Here is a 13,928-nt window from a genome sequence, read left to right as displayed (position 1 = left end):
ACGTATTTCTAAAGGTATAGGTAAGCGCTTCCCCTTATTTTTAGCTGCGACTCGTAGGAAATTAAAAAAAAACCGACAAACCTGAACAAAAGGAATCATTTGATGCTAAATGACACCTTTGTTTAATAATTCCATCTTCTCTAGAAACAGCATTTGGATCCCACCTAAACTCTTAATTTTCTGTAAATATGATGTATATCCCTCATTTCAGATCATCAGCTGTGAGAAAATATAGTTTTTACCTCTCTAAAATATAGTATGGTTAAAATATGGTTTAACTATACTTTAACTAGGAATAAGGTGCATTAAAATATAGTTTTTGTCTCTGAAGTCAACCTGTGTTTCAGATATATTTGTTTCTTCATCGCAAAAAAAGCTAATTTCCAAGCGCTGTAGACAGCCCTATTCAGTTCACTAAAATTATGTCTTAATTAATGTATTAGGTATATTATATTTGGGCTTGAGGAGTTTATTCAACAAAAGACTAAAACACTTGAAAAAACAGTTATGCTAAAAGGCTATAATCACAAGCTTGGGTTGCATAAATATTGTTATTTTAACTTCTAAAAATATCTCTTCGATTATAGCTACATTAGGATTTCACTAATTTTGTGCGGAAAATTGGTGCTACAGGCCAAAAATAATTATAAGGCAATAATTATAAATAATTAAGGAATAAATGGCAAGTAACTATGAGATCAAGATATTGTAAGGCCAAAAATTCACTTAAATTCACATATTTACAACAACAGATGGCCGTCGTGGGGGGGGGTATTCCCCTCCAATCACTTATAATCTTAAATAGGGCACTAGAACTTTGATTACCAATCCAATGAACCCACTCTGAAGTTTATTCAATCACCCTTTCTATGTGAACCTTAAATGACCCCGGGGCATAACTGCAACCCTTGCCATGAGGGCTGTGGGTGGTGTGGGGGCGGTTGTCATGCTCAACGACATAATTTTTGGATTTTTCAACTACGTTGACCAAAATGGCTATATCACAATTTTGATTGAATATGTTTGGGCAAATGGTTGGCGTGGGAGGGGGTTTAGTTACCCTCTAATCACTTTTGACAATTAAAAAGGGGACTAGCCCTTTCAATTTCTAATGGAATGAGTCGTTTTCGAAGCTTCTATAACAACTCCTTCAATACAAAGTGCCCTGGTGTAAACCAGGCCAAAATAACAACAATTGAATGTGTCGTTTTCGAAACTTCTACAACAACTCCTTCAATACAAAGTGCCCTGGCGTAAACCAGGCCAAAAACAATAATTATACATTGTGCCCACATCGCTCTTTACTTAGGCAATACTATTGTGCTGCCTATGATAATGAGTTTGTAGTAATCACACGTTGCTATGATGCTCTATTTAGAAAGTAGAATGAGTTACTTTATTTATCATAAATTAAATTTAGAATCTTGTTTAATTCCCAATGGGAAAAAAAAAATCACAAAACAGAACATTCAATATAGGATTCCTCTTAGGGGGAGATAAGAAATATCTATATAAATAGCTACACTAATCTCATCAAAAATAATAAACTGCAGAGAAAACATTCAGTATAAATATTCCAATTACTTGAGAGGATGAGAAATATCAACACAAGTTTCTACACGTGTCTACACGCAAAAAAACTAGCTTGCAAAGCAAACATTCAGTATGAAAAGTCCATTTAAGGGGAACAAGAAATGTCTGCACAAAGATCCACACATATCTCTACATAAAATATCAATTGCAATGAAAACATTCTAAACACATATCCAATATAGACAATATAGACAAATATAGACAAATGTCTATGCAAATATTTGCACCTGTCTCCACACAAAAAAAAAAAATTGCGAAGCAATTCAGTATAAAAAAAAAACAGTTTAAGGGAGAGTGCGAGATATGCATCTACGTGTATCTCCACACAAAAAATAAAACGCAAAGAAGACATTCAATATAAAGATTCTGCTCAAAGGGGAGGTCAAGAAATATCTCTAATCTCCACAAAAAAATAACTTGCGAAGCAATTCAGTATAAAAAAAAACAGTTTAAGGGAGAGTGTGAGATATGCATCTACGTGTATCTCCACACAAAAAATAAAACGCAAAAAGACATTCAATATAAAGATTCTACTCAAAGGGGAGGTCAAGAAATATCTCTAATCTCCACAAAAAAATAACTTGCGAAGCAATTCAGTATAAAAAATAACAGTTTAAGGGAGAGCGCGAGATATGCATCTACGTGTATCTCCACACAAAAAATAAAACGCAAAAAGACATTCAATATAAAGATTCTGCTCAAAGGGGAGGTCAAGAAATATCTCTAATCTCCACAAAAAAATAACTTGCGAAGCAATTCAGTATAAAAAAAACAGTTTAAGGGAGAGTGTGAGATATGCATCTACGTGTATCTCCACACAAAAAATAAAACGCAAAGAAGACATTCAATATAAAGATTCTGCTCAAAGGGGAGGTCAAGAAATATCTCTAATCTCCACAAAAAAATAACTTGCGAAGCAATTCAGTATAAAAAAAACAGTTTAAGGGAGAGTGCGATATATGCATCTACGTGTATCTCCACACAAAAAATAAAACGCAAAGAAGACATTCAATATAAAGATTCTGCTCAAAGGGGAGGTCAAGAAATATCTCTAATCTCCACAAAAAAATAACTTGCGAAGCAATTCAGTATAAAAAAAAACAGTTTAAGGGAGAGTGCGAGATATGCATCTACGTGTATCTCCACACAAAAAATAAAACGCAAAGAAGACATTCAATATAAAGATTCTGCTCAAAGGGGAGGTCAGGAAATATCTCTAATCTCCACAAAAAGAATAACTTGCGAAGCAATTCAGTATAAAAAAAAAACAGTTTAAGGGAGAGTGTGAGATATGCATCTACGTGTATCTCCACACAAAAAATAAAACGTAAAAAGACATTCAATATAAAGATTCTGCTCAAAGGGGAGGTCAAGAAATATCTCTAATCTCCACAAAAAAATAACTTGCGAAGCAATTCAGTATAAAAAATAACAGTTTAAGGGAGAGTGCGAGATATGCATCTACGTGTATCTCCACACAAAAAATAAAACGCAAAAAGACATTCAATATAAAGATTCTGCTCAAAGGGGAGGTCAAGAAATATCTCTAATCTCCACAAAAAAATAACTTGCGAAGCAATTCAGTATAAAAAAAAACAGTTTAAGGGAGAGTGTGAGATATGCATCTACGTGTATCTCCACACAAAAAATAAAACGCAAAGAAGACATTCAATATAAAGATCCTGCTCAAAGGGGAGGTCAAGAAATATCTCTAATCTCCACAAAAAAATAACTTGCGAAGCAAACTTTTCATAGACAAAAGTCTATTTGTGGGAGAGGACAAGAACTGTCTACAAAAATATGTGCGCGTGTCTCTACACAAAAAATATATTGCAGAAAACATTGTGTATAAGGATTCCACTCAAGGATGAGGACAAATACTGTCTCTGCTCAACTATTTACACACATCTCTGCACAAAAGGAAATTGCAAAGAGAAATTAAGTGTAAAAAGTCCAATTAAGGGAGAGGATAGGGATTGTCCCTACACTAATATCTACACGTATCTCCTCACAAAAAAAGCTTGCAAAAGAAAACATGCAGTATCCCAATTCCTCTCAAGGGGGAAGACAAAAAGTGTCTCAGCGCAACTACCTACACACATCTCCACTGAAGTGTAAAGATTCCAATTAAGAGAAAGGACAAGAAGTATTGACACAAATATCTACACGTATTTCCACACAAAAAAATGACTCGCATAGATGTCAGCATGAAAAGCTGTGTCCGTAAGACACATTAAGGAAAAAGGATACATAGGAAAAGTTAGAGAAAGAGAAAGAACAAGAAACAGAGAGATGGGACGAGAAATAGAGAAAGAGAGGGGAGACAGGAAGATGCATAAGGGGGGAGAGTAGAGAGAACAAGAGAGAGACAGAAAGTAATGACGGAGACCACACTGCCTTTCCATAACAAACAAACACAAAGTGGAAACGATAGGGAAAATCTTTTCAAGACAGTGGAAATTAAATCAGTGGATATTTCGGTCCTATGTCCAGGGGCCGTCTTCAGCACATTACGAGAAAGAATATATATATATATATATATATATATATATATATATATATATATATATATATATATATATATATATATATATATATATATATATATATATATATATATATATATATATATATATATATATATGTAAACTTACATTAAAATGTGAGAAATAAAACTAATAATTTTTTTTTAATTTTTAAAATAACTATTTAAAAAACAGCCCTTCTTCAGCCTTACTTCAACAAAGTCCAACCAGGACTGATAAATAGAATGAAGTGGGATGATAAATTCATTCAAACAAAACAGAACAAAATGATTAAATGCAAGTTTTCAAAGCTAGCCTTGCGTTTTTAGCAGCCTGCATCAAAGGTCTTTTTGTAACTGGTTCAATACTATTATAAATTGGTTTAGTAAAATATTTTGTTAGATCATTTCTAATTAAGTTTGAGTATAAAGAACTTAGTGAGTACTCCCCCAAGTCCCTATTCAAAGAAATATTATTATTTATTTTGAGACTAGCTTCGATTGATTCTCGAACCACCTGTTTTATCCTGTCTTTTATCTTATGATGAGAGAAGATTTTCAAAAAGTATCGTGTGGGAGGGATTATTAAATATATGTCAACCTAAATCAGAATCAAAGGAGTTATTGGAACTATTTGAAATTAATGCCTTGTCTATGTCTTTTTTACGCTGGTGTAGCTGTTTTTCTAGATTCTGATGGGTCCTGCCAGCAGTAATTTCCGCAGTCGCAAGGTATTTGACAGAATACCTTGTATAAATGTTCAAGGTATATTTAGCCTTGTATTTTGTAAGAATACAAGGTATTTTTTTTACAAAAAAACTATTAGTTTTAATTCTCATATTTTAATGTAAGCTTATACATGTATATTTTTTTCTTTCTCGTATTGTGCTGAAGACGGATCTTGGACATAGGGCCGAAATATCCACTGAATTAATTTTCACTGTCTTTAAAAAAATGTCCCTATTGTTTCTACTTTGTGTTTGTTTGAGACAGAAAAGGAGCGAGTTGACAAAATGATAAAGGTCTCACCTTTATGAGAAACGAATGAAATTAAATCTTTTGAACAACCAATGACTTCAACATCAGTACCTCGGAACTTTTTAATCTGGCACCATGTAAAAGAACATACAAGAATAAGCTACCAACATTACAAAATAGAAAAAAGAAGGGAGAAAACCAGAGCTGCCATTTTAGAGAAAGTAGTGGGGGTAAATCTATTTTTCAAAATCTATTGGGAGAGTAATTTAGTTATTTTTTCAATAGAATTTCAAAAAAGGACAAACTTATTTCGCTGTCTTCTTGGAATTTCGCACGTAATGTAAATTTTCATATGCAATTATTTTGGTTACAATTTTTCAAATTTGATACCTAATTTTGAATTTTTTTATTATTTTCCAAGAAGATAAGGAAAATTTCGACTATTGAGCAATACTTTTGTAATTAGGCTGTTTTTAAGCTAAAAATAGATGAAAGGATATACATATTCCTGAAGGATAAGTACTTTTCTCATAAATTGGATCTATTCAATTTTGTAACATTTCAGTTGTTGGCTTCGATTTTTATAAAACGTTATTCAAGTATTAGAATGAATTCAAATACAGTTTAAATTGAAAATACAATTGGTTCTTTAACAAATGGATTTTGTTTACATTTCCGAAGCAAGGACAGTTTTAATTAGATTTGTACTGACTTGGGAAAGGTTATTCCTATCCAAGTTTCGGTAATCGACAATATAAGCAATAAGTGATTTCGAGACCTTCCTGTTTTTAAAATGATTAAAGATTAGAAGTAAATTTAAGGTCCAACGGTTTACGAGACATTGCATTTCTTATTTCATCTAAACAAAGATTGCACACGTAGTGTCAGGTAAGCGAAATAGACGTATTAGATAAGGCGTGTTCTGAATTGTTTTCTATTATCGTCGGTCACTAGAAAAAACAACAACAACTTTCAGTGCCAGTTCTATGGAAAATTTCAATGCCCCACTCTTTATGCTAAAGTTTGACTCTTTCTCTAAACTCTACTTTTTACAACAGTAAAAAACTTTAGCGTAAAGAGCGAGGCGTTGATCAGGAAGCAGCCCCTTTCATATACGAAATAATTTCTGTTCGTTTTAAGTTTCAACGTCGCTCCTTACTTTCCGTTAAAAAACTTGTTTTTTTATTTAATTTCTGAATGTTTTTGAATCAATGCATGTTTTGATTTTGGCTCTCCGCAGATGAATAATTAAAACGAAATTTGCATATTTATTTTTTTGGCTAAATGGCTTTCTCAAAGTTTTGATTGAATGATTTTGAGAAAAAAGGAGCCAAGGAGGAGGCCTAGTTGCCCCCCGATTTTTTGGTTACTTAAAAAGGCAACTAGAACTTTTAATGTTTTACGAATGTTTTTATTAGTAAAAGATATACGTAACTTAGAATTAGCTTACGTAATAAACTTCTGTATTCTCATGTTTTTATTACGTATATGAAGGGGTTCACCCTCTCGTCAGTACCTCGCTCTTTACACTAAAGCTTAAATTTTGTCCCAATTTCTTAAGAATGACCCCTGAATCACAAAAGCCGTAGAATAAATAGCTGAAATTACTAAAAATACTTTAGCGTAAAGAGCGAGGTATTAGGAGGAGGTGAGCCCATCATATGCGTAATAATTTCTATTCGTTTTAAGTTTTAATGCTTCTCCTTACGTTCAGTTGAAAAAACTTTTTCATATTATTTTTTCATTGTTTTTTGTTTTTGGTAAGTAATGCTAGAAAATCCTGCGCTCCCTTCATGAAAATTTTCTTCCCCCATGATAAATTCCTCCAAGGAAAGTTCCCCCAACATACCCCTCTCTTCTCAACCCCCCCCCAACCTAAAAATACCCTTGAAAACGTCTGTACACTTCCAAATAACCATTAGAATATGTAAGCACTGGTCAAAGTTTGTAACTTGTGGCCCCTCCCACGGAGACTTTGAGGGAGTAAGTCGTCCCCAAAGACATAGTTATAAGGTTTTTTGACTACGCTGAATAAAATGGTTTAAATGCCCTCCAATTTTTTTGGTTACTTAAAAAGGGCACTAGAACTTTTCATTTCCGTTAGAATGAGCCCTCTCGCAAGATTCTAGGACTACTGGGCCGATACGATCACCCCTGGGGAAAAAAAACAAACAAACACGCATCCGTGATCTGCCTTCTGGCAAAAAATACAAAATTCCACATTTTTGTAGATAGGAGCTTTTTTATTTTGTTCAGCATAGTTGAAAGGTCCGGTAATTACGTCTTTGGGGATTTTAACACCTTCACAGCCCTCAGGCAAGGGCTATAAGTTAGATTAAAACTATAAGGGATCACTAAATAGAAAATCGGATGTTCTAGTGCCATTTTCTTTTGTTTTGAGTAACTGGGAATAATCAAACCGACGACGCTGTAGGTTGGTTCTGAGATAAACTGACTTCTGAGCATTATGATTGCGCGTGTCATCCAACCGCTTCCAAAATAAATAAAACCAATTGAAACAAAAGAGCTAAAAAGCCAATTGAAGTTAATTTATAACAAATAGAGACGTAAGATAAAGCCAATATAACAAAATTATCTTACTAAGGACAGATAATTGCCACATAGTTTAACGGTGGGAGAATGGGTGCTCGAGGTTTTGGCGAAAACACCCACGCATAGTCTCAAGACTGTCGGTCCAGAAAAATAAAAGTCGGATGGGAGCAAGGTTATTCTAACGAAGATATTTTCAGAATGTAGTTTATTATAAATCTAGGTCGGTATTTTTAAAATCCAGGTGAGTGTAATTTTCTTTAATTAAAGCACTATAAAATTAATTGGTCAGAATCCAGGGATTAATTGCCCCCTCCCTTGTTGGGATCCTTGCGCAGTATTTGTGGAGTTGTACAGAATGACGAAGTAAACAGACAATGTCCCCTCATGTCTTGGTTAGTGTTAATCCATTTCAACGATTCCCTATTATTAAAACGACTAATTTTTAATTTTAGGGGGAAATTTAAAGCTGGTTGTGTTAATTTTGTTTGAGAAAACCTAGTTTTTCTCCGAAATTCTTCACCTATTTAACAAAAAGTTTTTCGTGACAGTCAGTTTATCTCATCTTGGCCCTTTCACTAGCTATTTCTATATTTAGCAAGATTTATATCGTAGCGAGTAAAAAAGAATAAGGTCAAACTGGGACGTAAAATTCAGGCTCACAAAGCAGTTCCCCGCAAAACGTTTTCTGTTTATTATGGAAGATGAAAATGCCTAGTCGTCATATAACATTTTTTTATGCTAATCCTAAAAACTGCTGAATGTTTCCAAAAGAAGTTGTAGCTATTAATGAGGCAGGGAAAGGAAATGGTTCCTGGCTTAGAACCTTGTAATAGAGTTGGAGATGTGTCTGAGTCACATTTTATGAGATACTAGAATAATTAAGTTTATAAAAATGAACATTTGTATGTTTAGAAAATTGAAAACAAGAGCGAAACTGTGTTTATAAAAGTAATATAACAAAAATTGATAAAGTTTGATCATATTAGGTGCTCTAGTCTTTAGTCTACAAGGGAATTGTAAAAAATATAGAATATTGTTAACATTTCCTTATTTATATATTTCTGTATTTACTGATTTTCACTGTGCTTTTATTTTAAACTACCAAAATTTAAGTTTTAAATAGTATTTTGTGGTTCAGTTTATCCTTTTTAGCATTAAATTATAGCAAATATGCTAATAGATAATATACTGATTTATTACTAAAAAATATGCTGATAGATCGAAATTAATTTTTTTCTTTCTACTTCCTGGGTTTTCAAACCCGCCCCGAAATGTCAAGAATTTGTCTCCAATAGTGTGTTAGTACTTTCAAAAAGGCTTCTTATCGTTCTAATTAAACACTCCTTGTGTCTCAGTAGTGGTTTTTAAGGAAGCGGGATTATAAGTCAGACTTTAGTGTAAAGAGTGAGGAATTAAGGAGGGGGAAACCCTCCTAATATATATATAATAATTTCTGTTCATTTTAAGTTTCAATGTTGCTCCTTACCTTCAGTCGAAAAAAACTTGTTTTTTTTCTAATCTAACTTCTGATCGATTTTTAAATAATGTCGCGAAGCCCATCCACCCCTCCACGAAAAAAATCCCCCACGGAAAGATCCTCTAGATAATTCAATCATGTTTAAAATTTACCCCAAATAAATAATCTTCACATGTAAAATCGAGTCGGCAAAGAGAAAGCAAAACAAATAAAAAGAATTTTGTGTAGGTATTCTAGACAATTCCCCAATTGGAACCTTTCCCCTGAAAAGTTCATCCCCAAGAAAATTCTCTCCACATGGGAAATTCTCCCCGCGGAAAATACTCCCAGTAGAAAATTAAACACCCCCCAACCAAAAAATGTATCCCTAGTTCCCAATTGCCGAACAAAATTGCTCTAAAAATTCTGATCTGACGATTTTGGGCAAAAAAGAGGCATGTGAGTGGGGCTAGCTGCCCCACAATTTTTCGTTACATAAAAAGTGCACTAGAACTTTTAATTTTCGTTCAAATGAGCCCTCTTGTGATATTCTATGACAATTGGTTCGATATGATCATTCCTCGTAAAAACAAAAAATAAATAAAAAATAAAAACCTACCCGTGATTTTTTTTCTGGCAAAAAATATATATATAGAAACCACATTTTTGCAGATTCGAGCTTGAAATCTCCGCATCAGGGTTTTCTGATATGCTAAATGTGATGGTGCAATATTCTTTAAGATTTCTTGATCTTTAGGGGGTGTTTCCCCCCTTTTTCGAAAATCAGGTAAATTTTCTCAGGCTCACAGCCTCGGTGGATAACGCTAAACCTATGGAATCTTATATATTTGGAATTAGCACAAATAAGCCAGTTCTTTTGATGCATCCATTGATATCAAATTCCGTTTTTGGAGTTTTGGTTACTATCAATTCGGGTTGCTACTTGCCTACAATTCGTAACCACGAACCATTTGACTAGGTTTGAGGCTGTTTGCAAAAATTTGGTTTCAGTTGGGATACATGAAGTTGGGTAAGAATCAGCTAAAAAATATCCTCTCGTAAATTCTGAATTGATAGAAAATAGCCCCCGGAATCTTACCGTTATGACTTCTGATTTGACAGTGACATGATATTGACTTTGTTATTGAATCGAAATCATAAATGATTACCTCGAAATCATATTGATTAACCTGACATCAAAGATACGACGTGCAAATTGTGCCCTGTTCAAGGCCGTGATTCCTTTCCCTTGAATTTCATAATTAATATATATATATATATATATATATATATATATATATATATATATATATATATATATATATATATATATATATATATATTTATATTTATATTTGTATATATATATATATATATATATATATATATATATATATATATATATATATATATATATATATATATATATATATATATATATGTATATATATATACATATATATACAAATATATATATAAATATATATATATATATATATATACATATATATATATATATATATATATATATATATTTATATATATATTTGTATATATATGTATATATATACATATATATATATGTATATATATATATATATATATATATATATATATATATATATATATATATATATATATATACAAATATAAATATAAATATATATATATAAATATAAATATATATATATATATATATATATATATATATATACATATATATATATATATATATATATATATATATATATATATATATATATATATATATATATATATATATATATATATTTATATATATATATATATATATATATATATATATATATATATATATATATATATATATATATATATATATATGTATATATAGTATATATGTATATATATGTATATATATATATATATATATATATATATATATATATATATATATATATATATATATATATATATATATATATATATATATATATATATATATATATATATATATATATATATATATGTATGTATGTACATATATATATATATCATGAAAAGAGGAATCACCAATGCAACAGCACAAACACAAAAAAAAAAAAAAAAAAAAAGAGACAGAAGGAGAAAAGGAAGACTGTTTTCCTAAATTAGTGATTAATATAGACCAGCACTTGAATGAGGCCTTAACCCTACTCATCCATACAATCACATAGGTCAAACAGCATAGCCATACACAATCAACCATAAAGAATAATCCATGGACAGGCAGTCATGTCGTCAATAAGTATAAGTCGCCATTTACCAAACAATAGAAAAAATAATAAAGACAAATAATTCAGAGGCAACAACCCAACACAAGGGCTCATCAGGAGAATACACTGGCCTATATATATATATATATATATATATATATATATATATATATATATATATATATATATATATATATATATATATATATATATATATGCTAGCTGTTGGGGTGGCGCTTCGCGCCACCCCAACACCTAGTTGGTGGGGGCGCTTCGCGCCCCCCCCCAAGCCCCCCCGCGCGCGTAAGTCGTTACGCGCCATATTAGTTACGCGCCATTGTAGTTGTGTCCCTATGTCCCACCTGTGAATATAGATATATATATATATATATATATATATATATATATATATATATATATATATGTTTTTAACTACGTAAAACTTGCGAATATACAACATTCTTTGCTGTCCCATTGTCTGTGCATATAAATAGATTGTCAGGTTTACCGACTCTTGAACATGCAACATATAATGGTCCATGGGAAAACAATCCGTATTCAGATCTATGCCTCATGATTCTAATGATTGCCCTTGAGCTTTGTTGATGGTGATTGCTAATCGACCATTCCCTGAGTCGCCATCGTCATTTATATATCCCCCTGTGCACCCCGGCGTCCCCTTTGTAGTTATGTCCCTGTGTCCCGGTCGTCATTTATATTCCCTGTGTCCCGGTCGTCATTTGTGTCCCGGTGTTCCAGTCTGTGATTTCTCTTTGAGTGTCCCGGGCGTCATTTATATTCCTTGTGTCCCGGTGTCCCGGTCGTCATTTATGTCCCCCTGTGCCCCCCGGCGTCCCCATTGTAGTTGTGTCCCTGTGTCCCGGTCGTCATTTATATTCCCTGTGTCCCGGTAGTCATTTGTATCCCGGTGTCCCGGTCTGTATATACATTCGTTTTTTAGTTTTGTTTTTCTCCTTTATTTTTTTCCTTTTTTCTTTTTTTTCTTTTTTAGTTTATTTAGATTTTTAGATTTTTTAGTTTTTTTATTAGTTTTTAGTTTTTTTGTAGTTTTTACCTTTTTTTTAGTTTTTTTAGTTTTTTTTTTTACTTATGTCCTGGTCGTCATTTATACTCCCTGTGTCCCGGTCGTCATTTGTGTCTCGGTGCTTTGTTGATTGCTAATTTATATTATATTTATATTTATATTTTTTATATTTATTAATATTTTTTTAGTTTTCTTTTTCTCTTATTTTTAAGTTTTTTCCTTTTTTTTAGTTTTTTCTTTTTTAGTTTTTAGTTTTTTTTTGTTTTTTTACCTTTTTTTAGTTTTTTTAGTTTTTTTAGTTTTTTAGCTTTTTTAGTTTTTTTATTAGTTTTTAGTTTTTTTTTAGTTTTTGCCTTTTTTTAGTTTTTTCAGTTTTTTTTAGTTTTTAGTTTTTTACCTTTTTTTTAGTTTTTATTAGTTTTTTAGCTTTTTTAGTTTTTTTTTCTTTTTAGTTTTTTTTGTAGTTTTTACCTTTTTTAGTTTTTTTTCTTCTTTTGTATTAGTGTGAAATAATTCAGACGTCATATGCGGACAAACACGACGTCACTCGACAGACAGACAGACAGACATAACCCACAAACAACTTATTTTTATATATATTTATTCATATTTTTTTAGTTTTCTTTTTCTCTTTTATTTTTCAGTTTTTTCCTTTTTTTAGTTTTTTTCTTTTTTAGTTTTTAGTTTTTTTTAGTTTTTTACCTTTTTTTAGTTTTTTTTTAGTTTTTTTAGTTTTTTAGCTTTTTTAGTTTTTTTATTAGTTTTTATTTTTTTTTGTAGTTTTTGCCTTTTTTTATTTTTTTCAGTTTTTTTTTAGTTATTAGATTTTTACCTTTTTTTAGTTTTTTTTAGTTTTTTAGCTTTTTTAGTTTTTTTTCTTTTTAGTTTTTTTTTGTAGTTTTTACCTTTTTTAGTTTTTTTCTCCGTTTGTATTAGTGTGAAATAATTCAGACGTCATATGCGAACAAACATGACGTCACCTGATCCATCCACAGATCCACACACAGACAACTTATTTTTATATATATATATATATATATATATATATATATATATATATGTATATATATATATATATATATATATATATATATATATATATATATATATATATATATATATATATATTTGTATATATCTATATATATAAAAATAAGTTGTCTGTGTGTTTGTGTGTCGAGTGACGTCATGTTTGTGTGTCGACTGACGTCATGTTTGTCGACTGACGAAATTACAGACCAGGACATCGGGACACAAATGACGACCGGGACATAGGAAATATTTCATCTTATACCAGTTCAAAAACGAATGTATATACAGACCGGGACACCGGGACACAAATGACGACCGGGACACAGGGAATATAAATGACGACCAGGACACAGGGACACAACTACAAAGGGGATGCCGGGGAGCACAGGGGGATATATAAATGACGACGGGGCCACAGGGAATGTTCGATTAGCAATCACCATCAACAAAGCTCAAGGGCAATCATTAGAATCATGAGGTATAACTAAAAAAAAATAAAAAAAAAGTAAAAAA

At 31.4% G+C, this 13,928-nt stretch overlaps 1 protein-coding gene across 1 annotated transcript in view; it reads left to right on the top strand.

Annotated features, from left to right (window-relative positions):
* Positions 1 to 13,928, top strand: part of LOC136041461 (Ig-like and fibronectin type-III domain-containing protein 1) — a 259,166-nt gene that overhangs the window by 90,449 nt on the left and 154,789 nt on the right. The window lies entirely within an intron of this gene.

Source organism: Artemia franciscana, unplaced genomic scaffold (assembly GCF_032884065.1).
Source record: "Artemia franciscana unplaced genomic scaffold, ASM3288406v1 PGA_scaffold_23, whole genome shotgun sequence".
Classification (NCBI taxonomy): domain Eukaryota; kingdom Metazoa; phylum Arthropoda; class Branchiopoda; order Anostraca; family Artemiidae; genus Artemia; species Artemia franciscana.
This window is presented reverse-complemented; position numbering and strand designations above follow the sequence as displayed.